The sequence below is a fragment of the Sorex fumeus genome, unplaced genomic scaffold (assembly GCF_029834395.1).
Source record: "Sorex fumeus unplaced genomic scaffold, SorFum_2.1 ptg000020l, whole genome shotgun sequence".
Lineage (NCBI taxonomy): Eukaryota > Metazoa > Chordata > Mammalia > Eulipotyphla > Soricidae > Sorex > Sorex fumeus.
Window position 1 is genome coordinate 15148937 of NW_026606077.1, and position 22427 is coordinate 15171363.

A 22427-nucleotide genomic window follows, 5' to 3' on the forward strand; every position below is an offset into this window, starting at 1 on the left:
TTTTTTGCTTTTTGGGTCACACCCGGCTGTGCACAGGGACTGCTCCTGGCTCTGCGCTCAGGAATTACCCCGGGCAGTGCTCAGGGGACCATATGGGATGCTGGGAATTGAACCCGCGTCGGCCGCGTGCAAGGCAAACGCCCTACTCGCTGCGCTATTGCTCCAGCCCCACTATCTTTAAGTAAAATTATGCACATTAAATCTCCAGAACATATGCAAATACAAGTTCTCTGTGAGAGTGGGAGTAGATGGTCTACAAAACTATTATCCAACTTTCCCTAAGTCTAAGACACTGCTATATAAAATCCAGGGTTCTGTAAAACAGAACTTGCAACCCCATTTGCCTCTAGAATAGTCTTACAATTTGGAAGATGACCCTGCTGAATCCTGCAGACGTATTTGGGCAATGTGAGAACCTTTTCTCTATATGTGATCTGGTTGAAGAAACATGCTATGAGTACTTTTATATCTTCCACAAATCCATTTGGGGAGATAGGTAAGTAATGGTGCTTCTGTTTGCACGTATGTATATGTGTCAGCATATATATATATGTAGGGTTGGTGCTGGTAATATTTCTGTTGAAAATATTTCACGTTTTTTCCTAGTAGAATAGTCTTTTACATTATTAAACTCATACCAAACCCTGTTATCTAAACATCTATCTTACAAAGTGAAGACTTTGTCGGATATTGTTGATAGATTTTTGCATCAATGTTTATTAGGATTATCAGTCTGTAGTTTCCTTATAGTAAATCTCTGTTTACTTTGGTGTAAGTGTAATGTTGGCCTCCTATTTCTTCACTATTTTTAAAGAACTTGAGGATGATAGATAATACATCTTTGAGCTTCCTATTTCTTCAGTATTTTGAAAGATCTTGAGGAGTATAGTTAAAAAATCTTTAAATCCTTCTTTGAAAATGTAGTAGAATTTACTGGTGAACCCATCTGGATCTGGGTTTTTGTTTTGGGGAGATTTTGAATTACTGTTTCAATTTCCTTGCTTGAGATTGGTATGTTCCATATTTATGTTTCCTCCTACTTCAGTCTTGAAATGTTGTATATTTTAAGGATTCATCCAATTCTTCTAGGCTTGGGGCCATAGATGCTTGTAACAATCTCTTAAGCTCTTGTTTATATTTATTTATTTATTGTTTTTTGAGCCACACCCTCCAGTGATCAGGGCTTACTTCTGACTCTGTACTCAGAGCTTGTGGGCCCAAATGGGATCAAACCAGGATCAGCTGTGTGCATGGCAAGCACCCTACTTGTTATTGCTCTCCTTCCTTCAGCTCTTTTGATATTCAAGGTATCTGTTATGATTTCTCTCCTGTAATTCTTGATCTAATTTTTGGGTTTTCTCTCTTTTTTGCTTGAGGTTAGCTAAGGATTTGCTAATCTTGTTAATTCTTTTTTTTTTGTACTAGGAATTGTATATTTCTTTTCTTTTTAATGTAGGAGTATAGCTATTTATTCGGCCATTGATTAGGCTGATTGAATTGGCATGAACGCCACCTTACTCTTTTTTTCCTTTTTGAAATTTTGCTTATTGAATCACCGTGAGAGCAGTTACAAAGCTTTTGAGTCTAAGTCTCGGTCATACAATGATGAAACACCCATCCCTTCACCAGTGCTCATTTTCCACAACCAAAAACCCCAGTACACCCCCCATCCCACACCTTCCCCTTACCTGTGGGGCAGATGATTTCCACATTACTCTCTATACTTTGATTACATTCAATATTTCAACACTAGACTCACCATTATTATTTGGGATTTTACCCCAACACTTAGATCTGCCGAAAAGGCAACTGTAGACAATTTATTTTTTTATTGCTGGTTATGAATAACATGATGTCACACGGCTGCAGTAGTGGCCACGCGATTTTGGAATTCGGAAATTTTAACAATTAAATCTGGAGGGATTTCTGTTCAAACCTGCTGGGTTCAGAGATTTGTTCCTGAGTCTCTTGGATCATGGCTGTTAAGCAGCTTGATCAGGAACCAGAAAGGCCTTTCATGGGCGGCAACTTTGGGGGTCTCATTGGGACGGGGCGGAAAGGGCTGGATCCACCCCCATCTCGTGAGGCCCCACGTGTCTCGTCATTAGGACCCAAATCTGACTGTCCAATGGCCTCTGGAGGATGGCAACCACTGAGCCGACAAGGAGGAGCAGGGGGAGGGACAGCACCCTTCCCCCCCGGGGTGGCCCCACGACAGTAACCTACTGTGGGGTCTGGATGCATTTTGCCAAAAGCCGCTGGGTTCTGAGATTTGTTTCTGAGTCTCTGGGATCATGGCCATTAAGCAGCTTGATCAGGAGCCAGAGAGGCCGTTCGTGGGTAGTGACTTGGAGTCTCACAGGCCCAAACTTGAATGTCCAATGGCCTCTGGAGGATGGCAGCCACCGAGTCACCAGGGAAAACAGGCCAAGGCATGAAACCTATTCCCACCTGGGGTGGCCCGGCGCTGGTAACCTACTGCAGGGACCAGACACATTTCTGCCAAAAGCCACTGGGTTCCGAGATTTGTTTCTGAGTCTCTGGGATCATGGCCATTTTGTGACTTGATCAGGAATCAGAGAGGTCGTTCATGGGTTGTGACTCGGGGGTCTTGTTGGGGTGGGGAGGAAAGGGCTGGCTCCACCCCCATCCCGTGATGCCCCGTGTGTCTCGTTACTGCGGGCCCAAACCTTACCTGTCCAGTGGCCTCTGGAAGATGAGGCCACACAGCTGCCAAGGGGGAGCAGGCAGAGGGACAACACCCTTTCCCCCCTGGGGTGGTCCGGTGCAGGTAACCCATTGCGGGGACCGGATGCATCTCTGCCAAAAGCTGCTGGTTTCCGAGATTTGTCTCTGAGTCTCTGAGATCGTGGCCATTAAGCAGTTCAATCAGGAACCAGAGTGGTCTTGCCTCCAATTATATAGTTGACCTGGAGGTGGTTTGTGGGTGTGTCTCCCACATAGCTAACTTTTGGTCATTTACTTTCTTTGTAAACTTTGCCTCAAGTTTTTGGGGTCAAAGGCACAGCAGCAATTTTGTGGTATCTGGAAGTTTGAAGGCACCATCAGGCTAATGATGCACTTGCCTCATAAGTATAGATTGACCTGCTGGGAGCGCTATACCCCCCAATCTTGTTAATTCTTTTGAAGAATAAGAGTTTTTTATTGTCAATTTCTGTATAATCAATTTCTTTTTTATTTTATTTTTTATTAGTGGCATATCAAATACACAAAGAAGACCACACCTTCTACAAGATCATTGTGGGTGATTTTAATGCCAAGATAGGACCGAGAAGATCAGCTGAAGAACTTCACATCGGGACCCATGGCCTAGAATGGAACGAACAGGGTGAGAGACTGAGTTCATCATGTCGACCAAGACCATTCATGGTAACTCACAGTTCCAGAAGGCAGAATCTAAGTGATGGACATGGGAGTCTCCCGGTGGACGATTCCACAACGAAATAGACCACATCATATTCAATCAACGGTTTTGCCTGACCGATATCGCTGTTGTCCCAGAATTCCAAATGGGATCAGACCACCATCTTCTTCGTGCAAAATTCTACTTCACAGAGCGGGGAGAAAGGGCTGCAAAGTTTAAAAAGAGAACTCCCAGAACGACCACCAACTGGGAGCTCTTTGGCACTTTTGCAGCAACATGGGAAGATGCCATTGTTGACAACATTGACGAGGAATACGATTGACTGGTTCAGCACCTCCATGATTGTGCGAGGAACGCCAAGAGAGAGATAGCCACAAAAAAAAAAAAAACGCCTGTCTTCGAAAACTCTTGAGCTTATTTGCCAACGTGGTTTGGCGCATGCCTCAGGCAACCGCAAGCGAACATCTGAGCTCGTAAAGCAGTGCAGAGATGCGATCAAGGAAGACCTCAAAGAGAAGAGCAGAAGTGCTGGTAGATGCGGCAGAAGCCGGGACAAGTATTTGTAATGCCCGCCTGTCCTTCGCCAACTACAAGACCAAGATGACTGCCCTCCGATGTCCTGATGGATCTATCACATCCTCCAGAACCGCAATGGAGAAAATTACCCATGACTTCTACTCAAATCTCTTCGATAGCCATGTCCACTTGCCGACATACCAAATTCCACAGGATGGATATGTCGTTCCCAATGTTCTCCCTTCCGAAATTCGACACGCCATTTCGTCAGTAAAGAAACGAACAGCACCCGGCCCAGACAAGGTCAGACCTGAACACCTGAAGAACCTGTCGTCAGTACTCATCAATATGCTGGCTCGGCTCTTCACATGCTACCTGTCTGAATGCAAGGTTCCGTCCCAGTGGAAAACCAGCAGGACTGTACTACTGTTCAAGAAGGGAGACGTCCATGACATTAGCAACTATCCCCCGATCATTGACGTCAAGAGAGGGGTTCGGCAGGGTGATTGCCATTTCACCGAAACTCTTCAGTGCCATCCTTGAGAACATCATGCGACGACTAGAATGGGAAGGAATGGGAGTGAAGATAGATTGTCGGCAACTACACCACCTTGCTTTGCTGATGACATTGTTTTAATAACACCAAACATCAGCCAAGCAGCACAAATGCTGGCCGACTTCGACCGTGAGTGTGGAAAGATCGGACTACAGCTGAATCTTAGGAAGACAATGTTTATGAGAAACAGCCTCGTTCCTGACGCCCCATTCACTCTCTACGGAACAACCATCTCCGAATGCAACAGCTATGTGTACTTAGGTCGAGAAGTCAACATGACAAATGACCTGGCACCTGAGCTGTGCAGGAGGAAGAGAGTGGCTTGGAACGCCTTCAAGAGCGTTGAAGCAATAGCTAAGAGCATGAAGAACCTCCGGCTCCGGGCACATCTCTTTGATTCCACTGTTCTTCCTGCATTAACATATGCCTCAGAGACCTGGGCCCTATGCAAACAGGATGAGAACGTTATTCGGGTCTCCCAAAGAGGAATTGAAAGAGCTATGCTTGGAATATCACGTTTCACTCAAATGAGAGAAAGAATCCGGAGTTCCGATATCCGTCGACGATCAAGAATCAGGGATGCTGTCTCGTTTGCCAAGGTGTCAAAAATCAGATGGGCTGGTCACGTAGTGAGATTTCAAGACGACCACTCGAGCTGTTACCAACTGGATTCCACGGGATGTCAAAAGACCACGTGACCGCCCACCTACCAGATTGTCAGACTTCTTCATCAAGATCGTGAACGATCGGTTTGAGGATCTTCATGTTCCTAGAGTGAACTAACGCCACTGGGCTGCATTAGCACGCGACAGGGACAAATGGAGACGTTACTGGCACCCGCTCGAGCAAATCAATGATTAACGGGAAGTCAAGTGATCAAGTGTTTCCACTTTGCCCGGTCAGTGGCGAGTCAACTTTGAAGATACCTGTAGCTTCAATGTCGTGGAGGGTTTTGCTGAGCTTGTCTTCAGTGTACCTTATAGATTGTGGTCTGACGTTAAGGTCTTTAATTCAGTTTGATCTGACTTTTGTGCATGGTGTTAGGTAGAGGAAGAGCCCATTTTTTTGCATGTAGCTGTCCAGTTTTGCCAGTACCATTTGTTAAAGAGGCTTTCCTTACCCCACTTCACATTTCTTGCTCCCTTATCAAAGATTAGATGGTCATATATTTGAGGGTCTGTGTAAGGATATTCAACCCTGTTCCATTGGTCTACTGTTCTGCCTTTGTTCCAGTACCATGCTGTTTTAATTATTACCACTTTGTAGTTAGGTTTGAGATTGGGGAAGGTGATGGCTCTCATTTCCCGTCCAGAATTGCTTTAGCTATTCTTGGGGATTTGTTGTTCTATATGAATTTCAGAAGTGTTTGGTCCACTTCCTTGAAGAATGTCATGGGTATCCTTATAGAGATTGCATTGAATCTGTATTATGCTTTGGGGAGTATTGCCACTTTGATAATGTTAATTCTCCCAATCCATGAGCAGGGGATGTTTTCCCACTTCCTCATGTCCTCTTTATTTCTTGAAGTAGTGTTTTGTACTTTTCTTTGTATAGGTCCTTTACCTCCATAGTTAAGCTGATTCCGAGGTATATGATTTTCTGAAGCATGGTTGTGAACCGCATAGATTTTTGCATATTCCTTTATTCTCTCACATTTTTGTATATAGCAAAGCCATGGACTTTTGGATATTGATTTTATAGTCTGTGACTTTACTATACAAGTCTATTGTTTCTAGAAGCTTCTTGGTACAAACTTTAGGGTTCTCTAAGTATAGTATTATGTCATCTACAAATAGTGATAATTTGATCTCTTCCTTCCCTATCTGGATTCCCTTAATATCTTTTTCTTTCCTAAATGCTATGGCAGATACTTCTAGTACTATATGGAATCAGTGGTGAGAGTAGACATTGGTGAGAGTAGACATTCTTGTTTTGTCCGTGATCTTAAAGGGAAGGCTCTTAGTCTTAACCCATTGAGGGTAATGCTTGCTGTGGGCTTGTGGTAAATGGCTTTGACTATATGGAGTAAAGTTCCCTCAATTCACATTTTTCTGAGTCTTTTCATCATAAATAGGTGCTGGATCTTATCAAATCATTTCTCTGCATCTATTGATATGATCATATGGTTTTTATCCTCTTTTTTATTGATATGCTGGATTATGTTGATTGACTTGCAAATGTTAAACCATCCTTGCATACGCGGGATAATACCAGCTAGTCATGTTTTATGATCTTTTTGATGAGATGTTGAATTCTATTTGTGAATATTTTGTTGGGGATTTTTGCATCCGTGTCATCAGGGATATCGGCCTGTAATTTTTTTTGTTGTGTTGTCTCTGTTCACTTTTGGTATTAGGGTGATATGTGCCTCATAGAAACTCTTTGGGAGAGTTTGTTTATTAAATTTTCTGGAAATGTGTGAGAAGTAGTAGCAATAGATCCTCTTTAAAGTGTTTGGAAGAATTCGCTCGTGAATCCATCTGGATCTGCGCTTTTGTTTTTGGGAAGACTTTCGATTATTCTTTCAATTTCCTTGATAGTGATAGGTCTATTCAATATTCCAAATCTTTTTGGTTCAGCCTTGGTAGTTTATAGGAATCCAGGAATTTTTCCATTTCTTCTAGGTTCTCTTGTTTCATTGCATACAGATTTTTCAAAGTAATGTCTAATGATCTTTTGAACTTCTTTGCTTTCTGTTTTGATGTCTTTCTTTTAATTTCTGATTCAGTTTATTAGGCTTCTCTCTCTTTCTCTCTCTTTCTCTCTCTCTCTTTTCCTATGTCAGTCTTACTCATACTTTACCAATCTTGTTTATTTTCTCAATGAACCAGGTCTTGGTTTCACTTATCTTTTGTATTGTTTTTTGGGTTTCCATGTTGTTAATTTATGCTGTAAGTTTTATTACTTCTATACTCCTGCAACAAACTACTTTTGTTGTTCCTTCTCTAAGGTCTTGAGCTGTGAAGTCAAATTATTTATTTGGGCTCTTTCTTCCTTCCTGAGAAATGTTTGCAAAGCTATAAAATTTTCCCTTGACAATGGCTTTAGTTGTGTCTCACAAGTTCTGGTAGCTCATGTCTTCATTCTCGCTTGTTTTTAGGTATCTTTTGATTTCTTCTTTGATTTCCTCCCAGACCCACCTGTTGTTCAACATTGATTTGTTTAATTTCTGCTGTTTGATTTGATTCTTCGTTTCAGTGTATTATTAACTTCTACCTTCAGTGCATCGTGGTCTGAAAAGATATTTGATACAATTTCTATCTTCCTGATTCTGTTGAGGTTTGTTTTGTGGTCCAGCACGTGGTCTTTCTTGGAAAATGTTCTGTGTGCACTGGAAAAGAATGTGTATTTGTTTTTGGGGTGGATGGAAAGCCCTGTATAAATCTATTAGCCCTCTCTCTTCTATTTATTCCTTCAAAGCCAGTAATTCCTTCCTGAGTTTTAATCTCGTTGATCTATCCAGGGTGTGATATAGCGGTGTTGAAGTCTCCAACTACTATTGTGTTGCTACTGACGTCCTCCTTGAAGTCTATTAGCAGTTGTTTTAAGTATTTTTTCTAGTCCCTCATTGGGTGTATGTATGTTTAGGAGTTTGATTTCTTCCTGCTGTTCATATCCCTTGATTATGAAAAAATGGCTTTCGCTGTCCCTTCTAATCCTGAAATCTGTATTGTTGAATACTAGTGTGGCCGCCCTGGCTGTTTTCAGGGAATTATTTGCTTGAAGGATTGTTTTCCATATTTTGACCTTGAGTCTGTGTTTGCTCTGACTGTTCAGATGTGTTTCTTGTAGGCAGCAGAATGTTGAATCACGTTTTTTAATCCATTTTGCCACTCTATGTCTCTTAATTGGTGCATTTAGAATTTATTCATGTGTGATAGCAGTAATTGCCTATTTTTTGTTGACTGTTTATCGTATACTGGGCTTGATTTTCCCCATGGATCATATATTTTTCAGAAGGACCTTTATGAATAGGTAATCTTATATCTCCATTTTACAGATGAGGAAAACAGAGGCCTAGGTATGCATAATAGCTTCTTCAAAGGTAGTGAGTTGAGTTTAAACACTATTTATTGATTCTTAAGATTTTAATAACTGCATATTTTTACTTTCTTACAGAGAGACAATAGGGAAGGATTTAAACATTTGTCATTTGCTTTCTTTTTCTGTAAACCTGATTGATCTTTAAAGAGAATGTTTTTTTAACTGCCTCCTCACCATCCTAAAATTAAAATAAGTCAAGAGACTTTTAAGGATGTATAAGGAGCTCAAAGAAGCAATGGAATGCATTGCTGACAAAATACAAGAGAATATGAAAGCAGAGGTGAGGAAAATGCAAACAAAAATACAAGCAGAAATGACAACCCTAAAAAGCTTGTTAGATGAAATGAAAAACTCAGTGGAAGGCTTCAGCAACAAAGTAACAGCTGCTGAGGACAGAATTAGTGAGCTCTAAGATGAGGTACAGAGAATCTCCAGACAACAGCAGAAAATGAGAAAAAGCCCCAAAATAAGCCAACAGATGTCAAGAGAAAATCAGGATGAAGCCAAGAGGGAATAACATAAAAATCACTGGAGTCTCAGAGGGACGAAGAAGAAACTGTCAAAGACATCATTGCTAAGATGTTCCCAGAGCTGAAGAGAACATGCAATCAGATTCAGGACACCCGAAGGGTTCCAGCTAAAGGAAATCCAAATAAAAATACTCCAAGGCAATCCTGATCAGAATGACGAAAACCATAGACAGAGATAAAATTATGAAAACAGCAAGATCAAAGAAAGAAATTGCTTATAAAGGAGCATCCTTAAGATTCACAGCAGTCCTATCTGATGAAACCCTAAGGGTCCAAAGACAGTGGTGGGACATAGTGAAAAAACTCAACGAAATATAGGTCTCACCTAGAATACTTTGCCCAGCTAGACTTTCATTCATATCAGAATGAGAACACATATCAGAATGAAAACAACAGACAAACAAAAAAGGAACTTCATAGCCTGAAAACCATGGCTACAAGAGCAAATAACAGGCTACTTTACAAAAAGACAGGCCCCCCCAAATCCATCAAACTGGCAGAAAGATGGCACAAAACGCCATAAAAATAATATCTCTCAACATCAATGAGCTAAATGCACCAATTAAAAGACACAGAGTGATGGGATGGATCAAAAAATTGAACCCAAGATTCTGCTGCCTGCAAGAAACATTGTAACAAGAAAACAAACACAGACTCAAAGTGAAAGGATAGAAAATAATCCTACAAGCAAACAACTCTCTAAAAAAGCGGAAGTGGTCATACTAATATCTGACCACATAGACTTCGGACTAAAGAAATTTTCAAGAGACAGTGAAGGTCATTTTCTAATGATCAAAGGATCTGTACACCAGGAAGAACTCACACTCCTAAATGAATATGGAACTAACGAGGAACCAGCAAAATACTTAAAATGACTACTGCTCATACATTTGAAGAAAGACATTGATAGCAATACAATAATGGTTGGAGATTTCAATGCTGCTTTATCACCTCTCGATAGGTCAACAAGACTAAAGTTCAGCAAGGATATACTTTATCTGAGGGTAGAAATGGAAGACAGGGGTTTAGTATATAATCTATCTTATATATATATATGATATATACCATATGACATTTCATTCCCAAAAGCTTCTTCTCAAGTGTACATGAGCATTCTCCAAGATAGACCACATGCTGGGCCACAAAACATACCTCCATAAAATTAAGAGGATAGAAATTGTATCAATGATCTTTTCAGACCACGAGGCATAGAAAATCGAAGTGAATCACATCCAGAAACAGAAACTCAAGCCTGGAAATTAAACAGCTTACTACTGAATAATGAGTGGCTTAGAAAGGAAATCAAAGAGGAAATCAAAAGATTCCTGGAAATGAACAAGAATGAAGACATGTGTTACCAGAACTTATGGGACACAGCAAAGCTGTGTGTTAAGATGAAAATTTATAGCTCTACAAGCATTCCTTAGGAAGGAGTGAGCGCACATAACTTAAACTCACAGCTTAAGATCTTGGAGAATAACTAACAAAAGCAGCCCAAACCAGACAGGAGGAGAGAAACAATAAAAATTAGAGCAGAAATAAATGTCATGGGAATCCAAAAAACTGTCCAAAAGATCAGAGAAACCAAGAGCTAGTTCTATGAGAAAATAAACAAGACTGATAAACCACTAGCAAGACTCACAAGGAATGAGAAAGAGAGAACCCTAACAGAATCAAAAACAAAAAGGGAGACATCACAGCAGAACCAAGAGAAATGCAGAGGATAATCAGAGATTACTCTGGAAAGCTTATGCTATGAAATGAGACAACCTTGAAGACATGGATAAATTTCTGCACTCCTATAGTCTCCCAAAGCTGACTCAAGAGTACTTGAAATACCCGAATGGATCTTGATCTAGGATCAGGGTGCTCAAGGATCAGGGATGCTGCCTCGTTTGCCAAGGCATCGAAAATCAGGTAGGCTGGACACATAATGCAATTTGGAGATGACCACTGGACTAGAGCTGTTACTGACTGGATTCCACGGGACGTCAAAAGAACACCTGGCTGTCCACCTACAAGATGGTCAGACTTCTTTGTCAAGACCTTGAACGAATGGTTTGATGCTCTTTGTGTTCCTGGAGTGAGCAGACGCCATTGGGCTACACTAGAACGTGAGGGACAAATGGAAACATTCCTGGCGCCTGCTTGAGCAAATTGATGAGCAATGGGATAACAAGTGTCAAGTGACAAGTGACCCGAACAGATCTACCACTATCAAGGAAATCGAAATAGTAATCAAAAATCTCCTGAAAAACAGAAGCCCTGCCCAGATGGATTCACTAGTGAACTCTTCCAAACCTTCAAAGATGACCTTTGAAGGTCTCCTGATTCTGTCCAAGATTTTCCAAGAAATTGAAGTAACAGAAACACTTCCAAACAGTTTTTAGGAGGCAAATATCACCCTCATACCAAAAGCAGACAGACACTACATAAAAAGAGAATTACAGGCCAATATCCCTGATGAATACAGATTCAAAGATTCTCAACAAAATTACTAGCAAATAGAATCCAATAACTCAGCAAAAAGATCAAACACCATTACAAAGTAGGATTCATCCCGGGGATGTGAAGATGGGTTAACATTTGCAAGTCAATCAACATAATACACCTTATCAATAAATGGAAAGATAAAAACCATATGATCATATCAATAGATGCAGAGAAGGCATTTGACAAGATCCAGCACCCATTTATGATGAAAACTCTCATCAAAATGGGCATCAAAGAAACTTTCCTCAATATAGTCAAAACCATCTAACACAAGTTCACAGCAAGCATTATTCTCAATGGGGAAAAGCTGAGAAACTGGAAACAAAACAAGGTTGTCGACTCTCACCACTTCTATTTAATATAGTACTGGAAGTAGTTGCCATAGCACTTAGGCAAGTAAAGGATATCAAAGTCATCCGGATAAAAAAGGAAGAAATCAAGCTATCATTATTAGCAGATGTCATGATACTATACTTAGACACTAAAGGCTCTACAGAAAATCTCCTGTTTGTACAGCAGAGTGGCATATTACAAAAGAAATACCCCAAAGTCCATAGCTTCCTATACACAAATTATGAAAAAAGAAGAAAGAGATATTAAAAAACAATCTCATTCACAATAGTGCCTCAGAAAATTAAGTGCCTTGGAATCAGCTTAACTATAAAGGTGAAGGACCTATACAAAGAAAACTACAAAACACTATTTCAACAAATAAAAGAAGACGCTAAAAAATGGAGACACATCTCCTGCCCATGGATTGGGAGGATTAACATAGCCAAAATGGTAATACTACCCAAATCTTTGTACAGATTCAATGCAGTCCTTATGAGGACACCCATGACATTTTTATACTTTTAAAATTTTTATTAGTGAAACACCATGAGGTACAGTTGTAGACTTACAAATTTTTGTGCTTGGGTTCCAGTTATACAATAATTGAGTACCCATCCCTCCACCAATGCCCATTTTCCAACACCACTGATCCCAGTATCCCTCCCACCCCTCATCCCCCCAGCCCATACTGCCTCTGTGGCAGGGCATTCCCTTTTGTTCTCTCTTCTCCTTTTGGGTGTTATGGTTTGCAAAAGAGGCATTGAGTGGCATTCATGTTCGGTCTATAGTCTACTTTCAGCATGCTTCTCCCATCCTGGGAGGATACTCCCAACACCCTTTATTTGGTACTCCCTTCTCTATCTGAGCTGCCTTTTCCCCTAGCATATGCGGCTGTCCTCCAGGCTATAGAGTGAACCTCCTGGTACTTACCTTGGCTATTCTTGAGTGTTAGTCTCCTATTTTGTTATTTTATGTTCCCCAGATGAATGCTATCTTTCTATGTCTGTCCCTCTCTTTTCTGACTCATTTATCTTAGCATGATACTTTCCATGTCGTACCACTTGTATATGAATTTCATGACGTCATCTTTTCTGGCAGCTGCATAGTACTCCATTGTGTAGATGTACCTAAGTTTCTTTAACCAGTCATCTGTTCTCAGGCACTCAGGTTTTTTCCAGATTCTGGTTATTGTAAAGAGTGTTGCAATGAACAAACACGTGTAGATGTCACTTTGACTATACTTTTTTGCCTCTCTGGGATATATTTCCAGGAGTGGTATTGCTGGGACAAATGGGAGCTCAATTTCTAATTTTTTGAAAATCATCCTTACTGTTTTCTGAAAGGGCTGAACTAGACGGCATTCCCACCAGCAGTGAAAGAACACATCTTGCGAATGTTGCACCAACACCGGTTGCTTTTGTTCTTGTGGATGTGGGCTAGTCTCTGTGGTGTGAGATGATATCTCATTGTTGTTTTGATCTGCATCCCTCTGATGATCAATAATGTAGAGCATTTTCTCATATACTTCTTAGCCAACCGGATTTCTTCTTTGAGAAAGTTTCTGTTCATTTCGTTGCCCCATTTTTTTTATGGGGTTGTATGTTTTCTTCTTGTGGAGTTCAACCAGTACTTTTGTATATCCTTGATATCAACAGCTTGTCAGATGGGTATTCGGCGAATATCCTTTCCCATTCTGTAGACTGTCTTTGTATTTTGGTCACTGTTTCTTTTGAGGTGCAGAAGCTTTTAGTTTAAGATAGTCCCATGTGTCTATCTTTGTTTTCACTTGCTTGGCCAGTGGTGTAACATCTTTGAAGATACCACTAGCTTCATTGTCATGGAGGGTTTTGCAATCTTTGTCTTTAATGTACCTGATGGATTCCGGTCTGATGTTGAGGTCTTTAATCCATTTTGATCTTACTTTTGTACATGGTGTTAGGCAGAGATCTGAGCCCATTTTTTTGCATGTAGCTGTCTAGTTTTTCCAGCACAATTTGTTAAAGAGGCTTTCCTTGCTCCACTTCACGTTTCTTGCTCCCTTGTCAAAGATTAGATGATCATATGTTTGGGGGGAGATGTCAGTATATTCAACCCTGTTCCATTGGTCTGCAGCTCTGTCTTTGTTCCAGTACCATGCCGTTTTAATTATTACTGCTTTGTAGTAGAGTTTGAAGTTAGGGAGGTTGATTCCTCCTATTTAATTTTTCCCAAGAATTGTTTTAGCTATTTGTGGGGGCTTATTGTTCCATATGAATTTCAGGAGTGTTTGCTTTCTTTGTAGATTGACCCATGACATTTTTCTAAGAAATAGACACACACTATTGAAATTCATATGGAGTAATAAATTCCCATGAATAGCAAAAGCAATTCTTGGGAAAAAGAAGATGGGTGGCATCATCTTCCCAATCTCAAACTGAACTACAAAATGGTTATAATGAAAATAGTATGGTATTGGAATAGAAACAGACCCGCAGATCAATGGAACAGAGTTGTATATTCTGACATAGCCTCTAAAGTATAAGATAATTTAATCTTTGATAAAGAAGCAAGAAAGTTGAAGAGCAACAAGGAATACCTCTTCAACAATTGGTGCTGGGAAAACTGGACAGCTACCTGCAAGAGAATGAACTCAGACCTCTGTCTAATACCAAGCATGAAAGCTAGATCAAAATGGTTAAAGACTCATTATCAGACCAGAATCCATAAGGTACTGTCACTGTCACTGTTGTTGTTCATCATTGTTCATCGATTTGCTCGAGTGGGCTCAGTAACGTCTCCATTGTGAGACTTTGTTACTGTGTTTGGAATATCGAATACATCATGGGTAGCTTTCCAGGATTTGCTGTGCGGGCGTGATACCTTGGTAGCTTGCCAGGCTCTCCAAGAGGGGCAGAAGAATCAAACCCAGCTCAGCAGGGCTGGCTGCGTGCAAGGCAAATGCCCTACCACTGTGCTATCGCTCCAGCCATAAGGTATATAGAGGAAAATGTAGGCAGAATGCTCCATGACATTGAAGCTAAAGGCATCTTCAAGGATGAAACACCACTGACCAAGCAAGTGGAAACAAATATGAACAAATGGGACTATATTAAGCTAAGAAAATTCTGAACCTCAAAAGATACAGTGAGTAAAGTAAAGAAAGAGCCCATGGAACGGGGAAAAATATTTATCCAATACTCAGCAGACAGGGGCTTAATATTCAGGCTATATACAAGATGCTGGAAGAACTTTACAAGGAAAAAAACCTCTATCCCCATCAAAAATGGGTAGAAGGAATGAACAGACACTTCCTCAAAAAAGAAATACAAATGGACAAAAGGAACATAAAAATGCTCTACACTGCTATCTCCAATGAGATATCGTCTTATACTACAGAAACCGGCACACATCAAAAAGAACAAGAACAACCAGTGCTGGCATGGATGCGGAAAGACAGTAACTCTCATTCATTGTCGGTGTGAATGCCGACTGCCCCAGCGTTTTGGAAAACAATATGGGCATTCCTCCAAAAACTAGAAATTGTGTTCCCATATGATTCAGCAATAGCTATTCTAGGAAAAACCTGGAGATGCAAAAAAAAGACAGTAGAAGTGACATCTGTACTTGTAGTTTATTGCAGCACTGTTCACAACAGCCAGAATCTGGATAAAACCCGAGTGCCTGAGAACAGATGATTAGTTAAATAAACTTTGGTTCTTTTACACAATGGAATACTGTGCAACTGTTAAAAGAGATGAAATAATGAAATTTGCATATAACTGGATGGACCTGGAAAGTATGCTAAATGAACTGCATCAGAAAGAGAGGGACAGACATAGAATAACTGCATTAATTTGTAAAATATAAAGTAGCATAATATGATACTAACACTTAAGGACTGTAGAGATAAGGGCCAGGAGGATCACAACATTGTTTGGAAGCTGGCTCCATGTACTGGGGGAAAAGACAGTTGTGATTGAGAATGAACCATTAAGTAAATGATTGGAGGGATCGCTCAGGAAGTAGACCAAGGACCAAACACGATCACCTCTTAGTATCTATATTGCAAATCATAATGCCCAAAATTAGAGAGAGAGTAAGAAGGATTGTACCTGCCACAGAGGCAGCGAGGTGGGTGGGGTGGGCGTGGTGAATGGGTTACTGGAAATAACGGTGGTGGAAAATGTGTCTGGTGGAGGGATGGGTGCTTCAAGCACTGTGTGACTGAAATGCAACTGTATCTCATGCAAGTTTGTAACTATATCTCATGGTGGTCCAATAAGACTTCTTAAAAAATCCCTTCCATGACATTGAAGCTAAAGGCATCTTCTATGATGAAATACCACTGACCAAGAAAGTGGAAGCAAAGACAAACAGATGGGACTACATTAAACTAAGAAAATTCTGAACCTCAAAAGAAATGATGACCAGGATACAAAGACAGCCAATGAAAAGAGAAAAATTATTTACCCATCAGATAAGGGGTTAATATATAAGATATATAAGGGACTGGTAAAACTTTATAAGACAAAAAATCCAATCCCATCAAAAAATGGGGAGAGTAAATACACAGAAAATTCATTTATTCATAAGAAAAAATACAAACATCCAAAAGGCACTTGAAAAATTGCTGTACATTGCTAATCACCAGGGAGATGTATTTCAGAACAATAATGAGATATCAACTTCCACCACAGAGACTGGCACACATCAAAAACCAGTACTGGCACAGGTACTTGGAAAAAGTTTCTTTCATTCATTGTTGGTGAGAATGCCAACTGGTCCAGCCTTTTTAGAATACAATATGGGCATTCCTCAAAAAACTAAAAATCATGTTCCCATATGACTCAACAATAACACTTCCAGGAACATATCTACACTACAGAGATGCCATCTGCACTTCTGTGTTCATTGCTGCATTATTCACACTAGCTAGAATCTGGAAAAACCTGAGTGACCGAAAACAGAAGACTAAATTTAAAAAAATAACCTATGGCACATTTACATAATGGAATACTGTGCATCAACCAGAATCAATGAAGTCATGAAATTTGCTTATAAATTGACGAACATGGAGAGTATCATGCTGAGTTAGATGAATCATAAGGAGAGGGGCAGACATAAAATGATTATGCTCATTAGTGCGATATAAGAAATTTACGAGGAGCCGGAGCAATAGCACAGCGGGGAGGGTGTTTGCCTTGCATGTGGTCGACCTGAGATCGATCCCCAGCATCCCGTATGGTCCCCCGAGCACCACTAGGACAAATTCCTAAGTGCAGAGCCAGGAGTGATCCCTTGAGCATCGCCGGGGTGCGACCCAAAAAGAAATAAAAAAAGAAATTTATGGCAGAGCCTGGCAAGCTCCCTGTGACGTATTCGATATGCCAAACACAGTAACAACAACGTCTCCAATGGAGACGTTACTGGGCCCGCTCAAGCAAATTGACGAACAACGGGAGGGCCTTTACCTTACTTTTACCTTATGAGACTAATACCCAAGACAGAAGAAACAAGAATGAGAACGACTGGTCGACGGTTGGAAGTCTGTCATTAATGGTGTGTGGGGGTGGGGAGAGAAAGAAGTTAGATAGAGACTATCACTATGATACTGATAGTTTGAAATTATATATTTTTGTTTTAAATTTTTTAATTAAATCACCATGAGATACAGTTACAGAGCTTTCATGATTGAGTTTCGGTTCTAGAATGTTCCAACACTTGTCCCTCCAGTATACCAGTGTATACTTTCTGCCACCAATACCCCCCATATCTCTCCTGTCACTGGCCTCCCCCCAGTCTGCTTCTATAGCACTTTTATTCTCTCTCTCTCTCTCTCTCTCTCTCTCTCTCTCTCTCTCTCTCTCCTTTTCACATTATGGTTTGCAATACAGATACTGAGAGGCAATCATGTTTGGTCCTTTGCCCAGTTTAAACACACATCTTCCATCCAGAGTGATCCCTTCCAACCATCATTTTCCTATTGGTCCCTTATCTATCCCAACTGCCCTCTCCCACAACCCTTGAGACAGGCTTCCAATGTGAACCATTTGTCCTGACCCTTTTTTCTACTGTCCTTGGGTGTTAGTCTCATTCTATGATTTTTTTATATCCCACAAATGAGTACAGCAATCTGTTCTCCTTCTGACTTATTTCGCTTAGCATGACACTCACCATGTCCATCCATTTATAAGCAAATTTCATGAGTTCATTTTTTATGACAGCTTTATAGTATTCTATTGTGTACCATAGTTTATTTAGCCAGTTGTCTGTTCTGGGAAACTCAGGTTGTTTCCAGATTCTGACTATTGTGAACAGTGCTGCAATGAATATACAAGTGCAGATGTCATTTCTGATCATTTTGGACATGAACTGAGTGCTGAAAGTAGGTAAAGGGACACATTTTCTAACCTTTCAGTATCTGTATTGCAAACCATAATGTCAAAATGAAGAGAGAGAGAGAAAGAGAAAAAATAAAGAGAGTAGAAACGTGCTTGCCATATAGACAGGCTGTGGGTGGTAATGGGAGGGGAACTAGGGACATAATGTGTGATGGGAAATGCATGCTGAAATGTGAAGGGACGAATGTTGGAACATTGTATGACTGAAATCCAATCATGAATAGCTTGTAATTTTGTATCTCAAAGAAGTTTAATAATTCTTGAAAAAAAATCAGGGCTACTACTTGATTCTGAAGAGTGGGATCCAGTGGAGTGTCAGATGAATGATGCTGTTGCATCATTTCCCTCATTTGGGTTTCCGGTTCTTTACTTCTACTGGTAGGAAATTGTGAGAATTCTTGTTACTGTGTTTGGCATATCGAATACTTCATGGGTAACTTGCCAGGCTTTGCCATGCTGGTGAGATACTCTTGGTAGCTTGCCTGGCTCTCCAAGAGGGACGGAAGAATCGAACTTGGCTCGGCCAGGCCTACCGCGTGCAAGGCGAACACCCTACTGCTGTTCTATCGCTCCAGCATATATATATATATATATATATATATATATATATATATTCGCTCGAGCAAATATATATATATTGTAAGATATATTTCCCTCTAAAATTGGTTACCTTCTACTGTAAACCCCATCAAATGTGGTGTGCTACTCTTGGAGAATGATTGGTGTGAGGTATCAGATGTCCAGGGATAGGTTCACTCATGGGTGAGAATTGGCCGGAGTGTGTGGAGAGCAGCGTGAGCATGGTGGAGGTTGAGTTCTGGAGGTTTTCAGCTGCTGGGTTTGGGTCCCATGGGGCAGGGAGGAGATTCACCTGCCCCACTCTTGGGTGTCCCTATAAAACAATCTGGTGCGAGGTCCAGCGGCATGGATATGGCAGTGTTTTTTTTATGCTCTCTTCTGAGACAAGCACAAATGAGTCTCTGGATCATGGCTGCTGATGAAATTATCTGGCGCAAGGCAGAGTTAGTTTATGGGTGTGACAAACATGGGGGCAAATGGGTGGAGGTCACCCATTCCCTGTTCTGTTGACCTGTTCAGGTCTTACATAGACGCTTTCTCTTCAATCACAAAACAGATTGCATTTTTCCAAGCCTTTTTGACTTGACTGGAATGTTGAGTCAGAATAACTATCCAGCTATGTCCACAGTAGAAAGGAGTAATTCCAATAAACAGTGTCTTAAAGGCTGACCAGTTGCTGGAATGAACTTTAGTTTGCTTTCGTGTTTACTATACATTGCTAAGAAAATGATTTGAGAACATTTTAACTGTTGCAATGCTTTAGTTGGAGTGAATTGTAGGTGTGTTATATCATATTTCTTTCGAAGCAGCCTACTTTATCAGTAACATCATCACACTCACTAAAATCTAATTATTCTTTTCTTTCTCCTTTTATTGGGGGGATTGTTGGGGTCACATTCAGCTGTACTTATGGCTTACTCCTGGTTCTAAGCTCAGGATCACTCTTGGTGGTCTTGAGGATACTATGGGGTGTGTGGTGAAGATGGAACTCGGGTCAGTAACATGCAAGGTTACCGCTTCCTTTCTCCTTTCTGATCTGTTCATCATCGTTCTTTTTTAAAGACTCCACCAGTGCCCATTTTCCACCACCAACGTTCCCAGTGTCTCTCCTGCCACCCCCCAACCATCACATTCCCTCTTACTCTCTTTCCTTTTGGGTGTTATGGTTTGCAACATCGGTACTAAGCAGACATCATGTTTGGTCCATAGCCTACTTTCAGCACTCATCTGCAGAGACTGCCATACATCAAAAAAAAAAAAGCAACTGGTGTTGCCATGAATGTGGGGAGAAGTGAATATCTCCTTCACTGCTGGTGGGAATGCTGCATAGTCCAACGTTTTTGTTCATCCTCTTTCAAGTTGTTGCTAACTTAAGAAATTACCTGTCTTTAGACCAAACATGATTGCCACTCAATGCCTCTTTTGCAAACCACAGCACCCAAAAGGAGAGAGAGAACAAAAGGGAATGCCCTGCCACAGAGGCAGGGTGGGATTGGGGGAAGGGAGGGTGGGAGGATACTGGGATCATCGGTTGTGGGGAATGGGCACTGGTGGAGGGATGGTTACTTGATCATTGTATAACTGAAACCCAAGCACAAAAATTTGTAAGTCTACAATTGTACCTCATGGTGTTTCACTAACAAAAGAAAAAAAAAAAGAAAGAAAAAAAAAGAAAGAAAAAAAAAATAAAGTACCTGTCAGCAGTGCTTCTTCTTGTGTAGCAACTGTAAGGGAGTTCCGGAGCCAGCAGGGGGAGCTTTTGATCTAAATTGTTACTGCCTCCAATTTTGCCTCAAAGATTATATATATTCTCCCTTCTCATAGAAGAACTTTCACTTTAAATCTGTCTCTGTACATCGAATGACATCTGATTACATATAAGACTATATGTATGATGTTTCTCAGAAACACCTGTACTAGTTTGCTATAGAGGGGGAATGTCAACAAGTTTCCTTGTGTGTTGACTTCAGATTAACTTTTGAATCCTGTTTCTCTGTTGTGCCATTATAAAGTTCTGGTGTGAGATTGAACTCTTGATGTACTTTCCTGTATTTTCTTCCTTCATTTACTAAACAAAGGCTGCTGCAACCGCATGGTGGAATAAACAACGACATTAAAAATAAACAACTTTGCTAGAGCCAAAGGAGAATAGAGAATTACAGTATCTCAAAGGTGGAAAAAAATGGAAGATCAGGGGCATCTGATCAAGTCCCCATCTGAGCAGACACACCAGATTCACTTGGCAGCAGTTCCAGAATCTGGAGCTGCAGCCTATTATTGTATTGGTTTTTGTAGCCTTTGTATGTGACTCTAAACAGCCACAGTTTTTGACTTGAGGAAAGCATAAGATGAGTTCTCTGATGTGGTTTATTTGTGAACCCTGCATGATTTCGTAGAAGCAATGGCTAATCTGTTTATATTTCTATTTCTTCTACAGAACTCAGTACCCAGTAGAAAGTTGTTCATAACTGGGTTTCAGTCATGCAATGTTCCAACACCCAGTCCCTTCACCAGCTTACCAATGAACACAGTTGGTAAAACTAAGAAGATTTTCTACCAACAATGTCCTTAGTTTTTCTCCCGCCCTACACACCAGTTTGTCTCTATGACAGGCACTTTCTTCTCACTGTGATTTGCAATACTGTTATTAAATGGTTATCGTGTAGGTCATCTTATCTCCTTTCCTTTCAGGTTTTGTCCAGAGTGATAATTTCCAACTATCAAAATTGTCATAGTGATCTTTTCTCTGTCCTAACTGCACTTCCCTAAAATTTGTGCCCAGCTCCTTACCTGGCCCTTGTTTCTACTCTCTTGGGTATTATTCTCATTATGAGAATTTTAACAAGTCTTGCAAATGAGTACTATCATTCTCTCTGTCCCCCTCCCTCTGACTCATTTCACTCAGCATTATATTCTCCATGTCCATCCATGTGTAAGCAAATTTCACTGTCACTCTCACTGTCCCCTTGTTCATCAATTTGCTAGACTGGGCCCAGTAACGTCTCCATTGTGACAATTGTTACTGTGTTTGGCATATCGAATATGTCACGGGTAGCTTGCCAGGCTTTACCTTGCTGGTGCGATACTCTCGATAGCTTGCCGGACTCTCCAAGAGGGGCAGAGGAATTGAACTTGGGTTGGCCATATTGGCCGCTTGCAAGACAAAAGCCCTACTTGCTGTGCTATTGCTCCAGCCCAAGCAAATTTCATGACTTCATTTTTCCTAATGGCTGTGTAAATATATCACTGTTTTCTTTAATCATGTGTTCTTGGGCACTTGGGTTGTTTTCAGATTCTGGAAATTGTAAATAGTGCTGCAATGCACATAGGAATGCAGATGGCTTTTTTGCTGTGTGTTTTTGGGCCCCTAGGATTGTACGGAATTTATAGCCTTTTGAGGAATGCCCATATTGTTTTCCAAAAAGGCTGGACCAGTTGGCATTTCCGATCAGCAATGAATGAGAGTGCTTTTATCCCCTTATTTGTGTCAACACTGCTTGGTCTTTTTTTTTTTTTTGATATGTGCCAGTCTCTGTGGTGTGAGATGCTCTCTTTGTTGTTTAAATTTGCATCTCCCTGATGGTTAATGAGGTAGAGCACTTTTTATATGC

At 40.7% G+C, this 22427-nt stretch overlaps 1 pseudogene; it reads left to right on the top strand.

The window, feature by feature from the left end:
• Positions 1-371: 371 nt before the first annotated feature.
• The window catches only part of LOC130022624 (TLC domain-containing protein 3A-like), a 59029-nt pseudogene continuing 36973 nt past the window's right edge, over positions 372-22427 (top strand).